The 12111-nt window shown below is 41.2% G+C and overlaps 1 protein-coding gene across 1 annotated transcript in view; it reads right to left on the bottom strand.

Annotated features, from left to right (window-relative positions):
- Window positions 1-788: 788 nt before the first annotated feature.
- Window positions 789-12111, bottom strand: part of LOC135965564 (POTE ankyrin domain family member G-like) — a 34351-nt gene continuing 23028 nt past the window's right edge. The window contains exons 10-12 of the mRNA XM_074004576.1: window positions 6622-6742; window positions 5790-5966; window positions 789-5690 (exon numbers count right to left, since the gene is read on the bottom strand). The gene's annotated coding sequence lies outside the window, so the exon portion shown is untranslated. The remainder of the gene's footprint in view (window positions 5691-5789; window positions 5967-6621; window positions 6743-12111) is intronic.

Genomic DNA, 12111 nt, shown 5'->3' with positions numbered 1-12111 from the left:
ATCTTTTACTACCACATCATAGCTTGGACAAACTGCTGATATTTTAAAAGTAACACAAACATCAAACAGAAAGAACTAGACTTAGGAACCAAACTCAGGTTTCTGTAGTTAACAGGCAGAATCTTAACACTGGGTCACCAAGACTACTCCTTCAGCCTGGCCTTGGCTAGCAAAAGATGGCCTTGTTATGTAGGTGAGCCCGCTTATGTACAAACAAAAAAAATAAAAATAAAAAATATTTTCTGATAACTGGAATTTTTTTTTCATTTTTGCAGCCACAGGGCTTTTAGCCAATTCAGATGCCTTGCTCCCCACAATTTGGAACATTCCCTTGGATTTGACCAAGTCAGGAAGAGATGGGAGAAAAGTGAAACAACAACAATAAAACCCCAAACACAAACACACACAAAGAATTGAGCAAAACAAACAAATGCACCATTTATATGATTACTGAGTGTTCTCATGGTAAGGAGAAATTAAAAGTAGCTGGTGGATAATCTTAAATTTTAGTCATTAGAAAAAATTTTAAGACAAAAGTCTAATTCAGTTACTTACCTGGAAATAAGGCTCAGGCTGGTGATCGTTCTCTGCCGTCTTAGAAGCTGGAAAAAACTGACACTCACCTTTCCTGTCAGAAGCAAGCCGAAACTCAGGAAAGGAGGTGCCTGCTCTCCATCGCCATGGAAGCAGGAAAATTTGCCTTCGTTGTTGGAAATGAGTAAAACTTCAGAAAAGGACTTGTACAGCAAAATCAACTTTAGATCTCAACCAAATTTTGGGAGATCAGGAACTCTCTGCAGGGGAGAAGCTCCCCAACCTCAGCAAATTATCCTATTGGTTTGGGCAATAAAGATAGCTCAGGTTGGTATCAATCAATAATGAGATTTATCAAAGGTCAGGACCACCTTTGTAATCTCCTTCTTTTTTTTCTTTTCTTTGAGATGGAGTCTCGCTCAGTCACCCAGGATGGAGTGCAGTGGCACGATCCCAGCTCACTGCAAGCTCCAACTCCCAGGCTCAGGCCATTCTCCTGCCTCAGCCTCCCGAGTAGCTGGGACTACAGGCACCCGCCACCGTGCCCGGCTAGTTTTTTGTATTTTTAGTAGAGACGGGTTTTCATCGTCTTAGCCAGGATGGTCTTGATCTCCTGACCTCGAGATCTGCCCACCTCGGCCTCCCAAAGTGCTGGGATTACAGGCGTGAGCCACCGCGCCCGGCCCTCTTTCTTTTTTTATCTTTATTGCTATAGTTCGTTTGGTCAGGAACTAGGAGTGCAACACTTGCTTTTTTCTGTTTTCCATTTGATTGAAATATTTTTCTCCATTCTTTTATTTTGAGCTTATGTATGGCACTGTATGCAAGATGGGTTTCTTGAAGACAGCACACTCAAATGGGTCTTGGTTCTTTATCCAGCTTGCCCCCGTGTCTTTCAATTGGAGCATTTAGCCCATTTCCATTTAAGGTTAATCATGGTATGTGTGGATTTGATCCTGTCGTCATGCTGTCAGCTGGTTATTTTGCAGACTTGTGTATGTGGTTGGTTTTTGGCATCACTGGAATGTGTACTTCAGTGCGTTTTTATACTGGATGGTGATGGTTTTTTCTTTCCATATTTAGTGCTTCCTTCAGGAGCTCTTGTAAGATAGATCTGGTGATAATGAATTCCCTTAGCATTTGTTTGTCTGAAAAGGATCTTATTTCTCCTTCACTTGTGATGCTTCATTTTGCTGGACATGAAATTCTGGGTTGAAATTTCTTTTCTTTAAGAAGTTGAATATCTTTTCTGGTTTGTCGGGTTTCAGCTGAGAGGTCTGCTAAGTCTGATGGAATTCCCTTTGTAGGTGACCTTGCCTTTCTCCCCAGCTGCCTTTAACATACTTTTTTTTCATTTTGACCTTGGAAAATCTGATGACTGTGTGTCTTGGGGATGATCTTCTCATGACATATCTTACTGAGGTTCTCTGGATTTCCTGAATTTGATTGTTGGCTGTCTGGTTAGGTTGGGGATATTCTCATGAATGATATTCTGAAGTACGTTTTCCAAGTTGGTTCCATTCTCCTCATCCCTTTCAGGTACATTAATTCGTCACAGATTTGGTCATTTATATCATCCCATATTTCTCGGATATTTTGTTCATTGCTTTTCATTCTTTTTTTTCCCCCATTCTTGTCTGCCTGTTTTATTTCAGAAAGCCAGTTTTCAAGATCTGAGATTCTTTCCTCTGCTTCGTCTGTTCTGCTGGGTGGTTTTGCACATGAGATGGAGCTGGTGAGACCTCTGCCATCCTTACTCTGTTTGCCTCTCCCAGGGCTCCAGCTTGGGCACACCTGCTTACAGGGCACTCTCGGGTGCCCACACACACTACAATAATTTTCATAATGCCATCACACACAATCACCATGTGACTGCATTATGAAAATTCTTGTAGTGTGATTTACAGCTCTATCAGGTCAGTTATGTTTTTCTCTGTACTGCCTATTTTGTCTGTCATCTCCTGCAGTGTTGTACAATGATTTTTAGCTTCCTTGTATTGGATGACAACGTACTTCTTTCACTCAGTGAACTTTATTCCTACCCATATCCTGAACTCTGCTTGTATCATTTCAGACATCTCAGCCTCAGCCCAGTTCTGAACACTTGCTGGAGAGCTGATGCGGTCATTTGGAGGGAAGGAGGCATGCTGACTTTCTGAGTTCTCAGTATTCTTGCACAGATCCTTTCTCATCTTTATGGGCTTATCCTCCTTCAGTCGTTGAGGTTGCTGACCTTTGGACAGGATATTTTTCTTTTATTATATCTGATGACCTTGAGGATTTGATTGTGGTGTAAGGCGGACTCAGCCAACTGGTTTTGCTTTTGGAGGATTTTAGGGGGCCAACATGCAGCTCCCAATTCCTGAACTGTGTGCTTTAACTCTGGGGAACGTGTATTGGGCCCCATCTTTGTTCTCTGGCTCCTCGAGGTGTGGAGTCCACTGCACTGAGGGGATCCAAGTGCGGCAGCTGCAGCAGAATGCTAGCGGATGCAGGAGTCCCTGCCTCCCTGAGAGCGTTGACAAGGGGGTGGAGGCAAGACAGCTGGGGTGTGGGCCAGGGGGCCCCTGCTGACTCTGTGTGCTGTTACACTGGAGGCAGTGCTGGTTTGGGGTGGACTGCTGGCCAGTGCACCTCTGGGTGCCTTCTCTGAGCCACCCCTCCCCCAAAGCAGCAGTGGTCGCTCAGGATATAAGAAGGTCCCTTTTTCTCTGCACAGCATTACCTCAAGGGTGAGATGTTGACAGGGATGGGGTTTTTGGCTCTGTTCCAACCACAGCTTCGTCTTCAGTGGCAGTTGGTGTGGGTTGGGGTGTGTGCTGCACTCCCATGTGCTATCTGGGCAAGTACAGAAAAACCCACCTGTGTAAACACACACAGCAAAGGGATGTGAGAAGTTTCCATATAAAGGGCTGCAGTATGGAGAGGTGATGTGCAGGCTGGTGCATGGCTGTAGGGGCCACCTTGCTGCAGCTCTCCACTAATCAGGCACGGTCCACTGGTACAGAAGCTATGGTGTGTGCACCCGAGAGTGTCCTGTAAGCAGGTGTGGCCTGGCTGGGGTCCTGGGAGAGGCAAGCTGACTAAGGGGTGCTGAGGTCAGACCAGCCTCACCTGATGTGCAAAACTGCCTAGCAGAGATCAGGTCTCAGAGAACTCTCTCAAAAGTGAACCCCAGCACAGCACAACTGCTCTACACAAACATGGCCAGACTTCTTTTTTAAGCAACTCCCCTTTTTAAAGAAGGTAACTCTTAGACCTGATCTGTGCTGGGCAATCTTGCACATGAGACAGGGCTGGTCTGACCGCAGCACTCCTTAAGTGCTGGGATAAAGTGTCTCATAAGAGCAAGCAGAGCTAGAGAGATAGCTGTCCCTGCCCTCTGGGCTGCATATCATCTGACTTGTTGCTCTACAACTTTGTCTCCTGGAGGCTCCACCCGAGAGAGATGTAAGTTAGCAGTTACTTAATGTAATCACCCCAGGATGGAGGGTCTGTGCTGTGAGCCCAAGTCAGGGTTCCCTGTCTGGTGATGAACAGTGCAGGGTGTGTTGTACCTGTGGGAAATGGACTGGTGTGTTCCTTGGGTCAACTGCAGCTTGTTGGAGGTGTCGATATGGCACTTAGGGTCTTTGCTCCCTTGATATTCTGAGGGAAGCAAGGGCAGTTCCACTGCAGAGGCAGCGGCAGAGAGGATTTCAGTTGCTCCTGGAAGCTCAGTCCAGGGAATTGCCAAGTTGCTACAGGCTTGATAGTTCCAGTGGGGGGCTGGCTGGAGACCCTGCCAGGAGGGCCTACCCATTGAGGAGATATGGAAATGGGCACCCACATAACAGTCTGGCCACTTTTCTGTGGGGCTGCTGTGGTATGCTGGGGGTCCACTCCAGTCCCCAATGGCCTCCTATTTTCCAGTGCCTGAAGGTATCAGCAGTGAAGTCTGCAAAAAGGCAAAGATGATAGCCTGCCCCTTCCTCTGGGAGCTCTGCACCTCGGAGGTATGAACCAGTTGCCAATCTGTACACACCTGTAGGATGTGGCTGGAGGCAAGTTGAGAAGTCCTGAACAGTCAGGAGGAACAGGAACAGGGACTTGCTTAAAAAAGAAGTCTGGTCACGTTTTTGTAGAGTGGCTATGCTGTGCTGGGGGTTCACTTCAGCCCCTGGTTGCCTCAGACACTCTGAAACTTGAAGACTGAAATGGCTAAGTTGTCCAAACGGCAAAGATGACAGTCTGGTCCTTCCCCTGGAGCTCTGACTCAGGGAGGTCTGAAACCTCTGTCAGCCAGAGAACAGCAGTGAAGGTGGCTGGAGACCCTGGTTGAAAGCCTGCACCCAGTGTTTACAAATGTGGTTGGAGACTGACTTAAACACGAGTCTGGCCACATTTTTGGAGGATGGCTGTGCTGCACTGAGACACCACTTCCACCCCTGGTCAGCTTGGGCTCTCCAAAGCCAATGGGCCAGAACGGCTAGGTACCCAAACAGCAAAGGTGGTGGCCCTCCCCTCTCTCTGGGAACTCTGTCCCAGGAAGGTTTCAAATCTCCGTTGGCCAAGGAACACTAGTGGGGGTAGCTAGAGGCCTCAGGTGAGAGGTCCTGTCCAGTGATGAGGAACAGGATCAGGGCCTGCTTACAGAAGCAGTCTGGCCATGATTTGGTAAAGCAGCTGTGCCGTGCCACAGGATCTCTTCTGCCCTTGATGGGTTTGTAGTCTCCGAAGCCCACACACTAGAATGACTAAGTTGTCTGAACAGGAAAGATGGGGGCCTGCCCCATCTTGTCTCTCAGAATTTATCCTGTGTGATGCAGCTTAATGTTTAGGCTGTTAATTTTGCTGTCAACATTAGAGTTGTTCAGAAAGAATCTCACTGTTATCTTTTAGGTTAGATATATGAGAATTCATTTTTTCCTGTAAATAAACCTGTTCATGTTTGTTCTCTGTAAAGAAGTCTCTTTCATCTATTTGACATTGATCACAGTCATGTAGGGCAGTAGTCAGTCTAAAACGACATGATAGGATTTCCATTTCCAGTGTTTCCTAGCTGTGTCTTACATTCTGCAGTTCAGAACTGAGCATTCTCAGCGGTCAAAATGCTAAGCTGTCCACTCTACTGAAATACTGATTTTTACTCATGCTTCCTCATTCAATTTTACAGCCTTAAGAAGTTTATCATTATTCTCAGTTGTCAAAATGCTAAGCTGTCCACTGTATTTAAATACTAATTTTTGTTAATGATCCTCCCTTAATTTTACAGCCTTTAGAAGTTTATCATTCTTTGCTTTCACACTTTCAATTTCCTCCAAAAGTTTCTTTTCCCTTAGCTGGCTCTGCTCTTTTATTTTGTCTACTTTCAGTCTCAGCATGGCAATTTCTTCCTGCAACATGCGATTTTCATGCAAGAGATCTTTTTCTTTCTTATTGGTAAGAGAAACCTAAGTAAACAAAGGGAACTTCTAATTAGCACTCAAGAGAATGACATATGATGATTTCTTCTGAAATTAAAGTATGACATTTATATTTGTATAAGGAAAGAATTCCCATAGTGGATATTTAACTGGAAAAAAGTTGGACAAAACTTCAAATCTAAAAATGTGTAAATTCCATAAAGTTGAAATACTTATTTAAAGACCATGAAAAATAAGTCACTAGAGGATTTTTAGAATTTCAGAATTGGAAAAGCCTTTCTCTGAATTATAAAAAACACAAATGCATAAAATATAAGATTAATAAGCTTGAGTATATTTTTTAAATTGGGTTTATTCTCTGATATCTAATCTATCAACCACACCATTGTAAGAACCTTAGCTATGCATATATTTGGACAGAAGCAATTTCTTAAAGTTCTTTAAGTTCCTTTTTCTGAAGAAAGTTTTATCAATATACTACTTTTCTAATATTTTTACAGTCAGTTATAAGAATTGCATTTATTCATAACTGTTTAAGCATTGTACCCTTCCACAATGTACATGTAGGCATCTAAACATTGCACTTCTGTTTTAAAAATCCTGTGTGCTTTCCAAAATACATAAAGTTGTCTTTTAAATAAATACACATATTAAAACATTTGAAAATGACTAAAGAAAATACCTCAGAATTCATTTTCTTTTCAGCCACTTCCATCTGCTCTTGTTTACCAGTCAGAATCTCTTGTGATATTCCAGCATTCTGTTCTTCCGAAACTTGCTTCTGGGTATCATTTTGTTCATCACTAGAAGAAATTTTGATTTTCATGAAATACTGGAGGTGTCCCTAAAATGATCTACAGGGCAACATGGTGCCATCAGATGTCATTCACACAATGCATATCTGCACATTAATCCAAGACAAGGCAAAGGGGTCTCACATCTCTTAACCCAGCTCTCCCCAACCATGATGGCACCAGGGACTGGTTTTGTGGAAGGTAATTTTTCTGTAGACCTGAGTTGGGGGATGGTTGCAGGATGACTCAAGCACATAACATTCATTGTGCATATTATTTCTATTATTACTTATATATAATGAAATAATTACATAGCTCACCATAATGTAGAATCAGTGGGAGCCTCAGCTTGTTTTCCTGCAACTAGATGGTCCCATCTGGGGGTGACAGTAGATGGTGACAGATCATAAAGCATTAGATTCTCATAAGGAGTGAACAACCTAGATACCCTGTGTAAGCAGCTTACAACAGGGTTTGAGTCACACTACTATGACAATCCAATGCCACCACTGATCTGACAGGAAGAGGAGCTCAGGCAGTAATGTGAGTGACAGAGAGTGGCTTTAAACAGATGTAACTTTGCTTGCTCACCTGCCACTAGCCTCCTGCTCTGTGGTCCAGGTCCTAAGAGTCCAGGGACTGGTACCGGTCCATGGCCTGGGGATTGGGAAGCCCTGTGTTAACCCATACTTTTTATATTTAGTTTTGGGAAACACTTTCCACTTATATTCTTGATTCCTCTGTATTTTATAGACAACTTAGAAATTCCTTTTGGAACAAGACAGGGTCTAATATTGTGTTTTTAACATACAACTTTGAATTAATTTTATCTGTGTATGTGACAGAGATGTGAAATAAAGTAATCATTAATCACTTTTGATTTTACTTTTATTTCATGCATGTTAAGAATAAAACTGGGAAGTCCTAGGCAGAGCAATTGGGCAAGAGAAATAAAGGACATGCAAATTGGAAAAAAGAAAGTCAAATTATCTCTTCACCAATGATATGATCTTATCCCTAGAAAACCCTAAAGACTCCTACAAAACACTCCTAGACTTGATAAATGAATTCAGTAAAGTCTCAGAGGCTACAAAATGTACAAATACCAATGAGTAGTACCACTATACACTACCTACAACCAAGTTGCGAGTCACGTCAAGAACCCAGTCCCTTTGACAATGGCTGCAAAAGAGTAAAATACCTAGGAAAATACGTAACGAAGGAGGTGAGTCAACTATAAAAGGATAACTGGAAAACACCAATGAAGAAAATCAGAGATGACACAAATAAATGAACATACATCTTATGTTCCTGGACTGAAAGCATTGATATTGTGAAAATGATCATAGTGCCCAAAGAAGTCTACAGATCCAATACAATTTCTATCCAAGTACCAATGTCATTCTTCACAGAGTTATTTTAAAAAGCTGCCATTCATGTAGAACCACAACAGAGCCTGAATAGCAGCACACACACCAAGCAAAAGGAACAAACATGTTGGCATCACATGACCTGAAAACTGTAATTATTTTTAATGAGGTAAAAATGCATAAGAATATTACTGTTATTGTACAGAGAAGACAGTGAACAAGAAAAGGAATTTAAAAAGAGAATATCACTACCATATACATATATTAACTGACAAAGAGACCAAAATCTCCTACTGGAGTTTATGTTAGGACTTGAACAAAAGCTTCTAGAAATACCAATAACAGAAACAAGGCAATTAATTTTAAGGAATAAATTATGCAAAGAAATATGTATTTTAAAAAATGTAAATAGATCTTCCTGAGAGCTATTATTAACCAATTCATCGTGACCACCATTTTAAAATGAGGTCTAAAATTCTGGAATATAAAATAGTTTCATTTTGAACATAGTTAATTGAAGGCAACTTTTAAACAGAAAATGTTCAGTTAAAGTTGAGTGTAACTTAGGAAAGAAATGACCTGTACCAATGGTAACAAGAAGCCACCCAGAGCCAGTTTGAAATCTAATCAACCAATCAATGACCACTGGTCTTGCTCACCAACCAATACAGATGTGAGCAGCTTGCTTCTGAAATACAGCCAAGCAGCAGCACCTGCTCCATCAGAATAGCCAGTGCCGGAGCAGTATTCCTCTTACTATAGGAAGCAAAATATTTCCAACTCTGTCATTTTATTTCAAATACCAAAGGTTCATAATCCCTTGAAAAGAATTTGTAAGTTCATTAAATGTGCCACCCCAATTTTTTTTTTTTAAAGCAGGTGGCCAGGTGCAGTGGCTCATGCCTGTAATCCTTTTTGAAGGGCCAAAGTGGGTGGATCACCTGAGGTAAAGAGTTCGAGACCAGCCTGCCCAACAAGGTGAAATTAGTAGTCTCTACTAAAAATACACAAATTAGCCAGGTGTGGTGGCATGGCGCTGTAATCCCAGCTCCTCAGGAGACTAAGGCAGGAGAAATACATGAACCCAGGAGGCGGAGGGTGCAGTGAACTGAGACCCCACCACTGCACTCCAGCCTGGGTGATAGAGTGAGACTCTATCTCAAAAATCAAATCAAATAAAATACTAGTAAAGTTTGCAATTCCTCTGACTCAGTTTACCATAATTACAATTATGATTACAAATAAAAGAATAAATAATGAATAACCACAATATTGGGCTTTTCTCCCTAAATAAAAAAATTAATATAAAGAATGTAGCTTATTATAAAAAGCCAAAACAATTATTAAAATGCATATAATTACCAGACAAAACTAATAGAATGACCCATGTCAAAATTTTAAAGTGAGAATCAATCAAACAACATACCCAGGATAAACTCCATTCACTCATTTAATAAGGATTTATTAGGTAGCTACATCCAATACGCTAGGCCTTTTTCTAGGCAGTGAGGATATAGTAGTGAAAAATAAAATCCTTATTCATGAGAGTGAGATAAACACACAATAACAACAGACAGAGAAGACAAAATATACAGTACGTTAGAGGAGAAAAACTAAAGCAGGAAAATGAAACGTTTATGTGTTTGATGGGGAGGGTGGTAGGAAAGTTGGGATGGTCAGAAAAGTCTCTGCTGAGAAAGGGGATTTCTTTCTTTCTAATACAAAAAACCTTTTATTTGTATATCAAAGACTCTAAGAAATGATGTTATAAGGTTAAGAGTGTTGATGTCAAGATACAAATGGATTTGAAGTTAGAGATGATAAATCACTTTGTTTCATTGAACCTTCCCATGGTTACATTAGAGAGCCTCCCTGGTACACTCCCAGTTGAATCTTAAGCATGATGCATCTGGGTAGTACATGGTTCTTCCTCAGAAAGTGGTTGTTCCATAATGTGTTTCTTTTTACCCTTTTTCTACTTCTTAGCAGAAAGGAGGTTTTAAATAAAGAACTGAAGGAATGGAAAGAGTAAGCTAGGATGATATCCGGGGAAAAAGCATTCCGGACACAGGGAACTGCCAAGTACAGAGGTGTGCTTGGAGTCTTTAAGCACTAGGGGTAGAGAAGGGATGGCAAGAAGTTCAGTGTGGCTAAAGCAGAGCAAGGGAGATAATTAGGAGGAAATTTGACACATACTCAGAGTGAAATGGGAGGCAATCAGAAGGGCTGGGGCACAGGACTGACACAATTTGACTTATATTTTAAGTACATCCACTGAGTTAAGAATTGATGAAAAGGGAAGTTTTTAAAAGCCAGGACTATCAATTACCAGTCTATGACACTCATGTAGACTGCAGATGAGGGTGGCTCAGATGTAGAAGATATGACTGGCTTCTGGACATATTCTTCAGGTAGACCTGACAAGATTTACTGAGAGAATAGATGTAAGGTGTCAGAGATGGAGAGAGAGATGAGTCAAGAATGACAACGAGATTTTTGGCAGAGCAACTGGAAGAGTTGCCCTTAACCAAAGTAGGAAAGAATACATGAGGCATAGATTTCAGGAAGGCCATTAGTAGCCCAATTTTGGGTCTGACAAGTGTGTGATACCCAATAGTTAACCAAATAGAGATATCAAGTAGGCAGGCTCATATGGAAATCTGGAATTAGGGAGAGAGATCTGAGCCAGAGACATACATTTGGAAATCACTAGCATATACACGGTAGAAAAAGTCACGAGGGGCTGGGTGCAGTGGCTCATACCTGCAACCCCAACACTTTGTGAGGCCAAGGCAGAGAGATCACCTGAGGTCAGGAGTTTAAGACCAGGCTGGCCAACATAGGGAAATGCTGTCTCTACTAAAAATACAAAAATTAGCTGAGCATGGTGGCACCAACCTGTAATGCCAGCTACTCAGGAGGCTGAGGCAGGAGAATCACTTGAACCCAGGAGGTGGAGGTTGCAGTGAGCCGAGATCACACCACTGAACTCCAGCCTGGGTGACAGAGTGAAACTCTGTCTCAAAAAAAGAAAAAGTCATGAGAGAGAAGATTGAGGACTGAGCCCTCGGAAAAAACAATGTCCAAATGGAGAAAGATGAGGAGGAGCAAGCAAAAGAGGCCATGATGAATGGATTAGAAAGGCAGGAGGAAAAGCCTGAGGGACTGAGGTCCTGAAAGCCAAGTTGAAGACGCTGTTAGAGAGGAGATGTCCTCCATTGGCTCAAATTCTGCTAACAGATTAAATAAAATGAAGTGTACGAAAAATGTCTAGATTTATTACAGAAAAAAATTAGTGATAATCTTGAGGAAAAACAACGTTGGAGGAGTACTGAAACTGAAGACTTACTGGTGTGAGATCAAGAGTGAATGAAAAGAAAATTGAGTTCATGAGTGTAGACATGTTCTTTTAAGGACATCATACTTAGAAGTCATGGCTGAGAATGTTGTTATTTTCTTCCACAGTCATGGAAAATAATAGACAATTAATTTCTAATTTTATATAACAGGTGTAGTCTTCAAATTTTACATAACAATTATATATTTTAAAAGTTATAAAATTATACACATGTGGCATTAAAAATGCCAGACTGAGGTGTTAAATTCTTAAAACTATAGAACTAAAAGTCACCTTAAACAATTCTAGATTCCATAAGCTGAATATCACTTTGTTCATGCTTATACATAAAGACCAAGAAACACTAAACGTTTCAAGGAGAGTATTTCTGGCTTGATAAAAATCAGCCAATTCTAGAACAGTTGATACTCATCAAATATACAAAGTAATTGATCACAGTAAACTACTGAGTTCTATTAACAGGAATAAAGTGGCAGAAATGCAGAAAATAGTCTTATGTTATAAATGAAATTTTAAAAATTATATGAAGTCACTGTGGAAAAATGTGGTGTGGTGAATACTGAAATATATCCTTTTCTAAAAGGAAGGATAATGTCACACATGCCGGACACTTTTATGAATAAGAGTTACTGCATTAGTAGCACCTTCCT

This window comes from Macaca fascicularis, chromosome 10 (genome assembly GCF_037993035.2).
Source record: "Macaca fascicularis isolate 582-1 chromosome 10, T2T-MFA8v1.1".
Taxonomy (NCBI): domain Eukaryota; kingdom Metazoa; phylum Chordata; class Mammalia; order Primates; family Cercopithecidae; genus Macaca; species Macaca fascicularis.
The sequence above is the reverse complement of the archived record's forward strand: the minus strand, read 5'-3'. Positions and strand labels throughout refer to the sequence as shown.